General features: G+C 38.6%; 1 protein-coding gene across 1 annotated transcript in view; it reads left to right on the forward strand.

The window, feature by feature from the left end:
• The window catches only part of MYO1F (myosin IF), a 41,806-nt gene that overhangs the window by 23,555 nt on the left and 17,679 nt on the right, over positions 1-572 (forward strand). The window lies entirely within an intron of this gene.

A 572-nucleotide genomic window follows, 5' to 3' on the forward strand; every position in this document is an offset into this window, starting at 1 on the left:
CTCTTGCTCAGGCTGGTCTCAAACTCCTGAGCTCAAACGATCCTCCCGCCTCGGCCTCCCAGAGTGCTGGGATTACAGGCATGAGCCACCGCACCCGGCCCACCCAAGTTACTTTTTGACGCACTGCAAAGTAAGCTGCAGAAACTATACCTTTCCCCCAAACACTTCGGCATGGAGATTATTCATTCTTGTTCAATATAAATGTGCAGCCCTCTTTTATTTCTTTGTATATAAGCAAAATATACACAGTATCTGTAGGGTATTGACTCCCTTCTGATACAAAAATCCAAAGAGGCTCCAATTCTTTATATAAATAGTGTAGTATTTGCATGTAACCCTCACGTATCCTCCCATATACTTTAAATTATCGCTAGATACTTATAATACCTAATTCAAGGTAAATACTATGTAATGATTATTATACTGTATTTTTATTGGTATTATTTTTATTGTTGTATTATTATTTTTTATGGATTTTTTAAAATATTGTTGACATGCAGTTAGTTGAATCTGTGGTCACGGACTCTCAGATATGGAGGGCAGGCTACACCCAAAGTTGACCGTTTGCTGAG

Source organism: Propithecus coquereli, unplaced genomic scaffold (assembly GCF_000956105.1).
Source record: "Propithecus coquereli isolate 6110/MARCELLA unplaced genomic scaffold, Pcoq_1.0 Scaffold164, whole genome shotgun sequence".
Classification (NCBI taxonomy): Eukaryota; Metazoa; Chordata; class Mammalia; order Primates; family Indriidae; genus Propithecus; species Propithecus coquereli.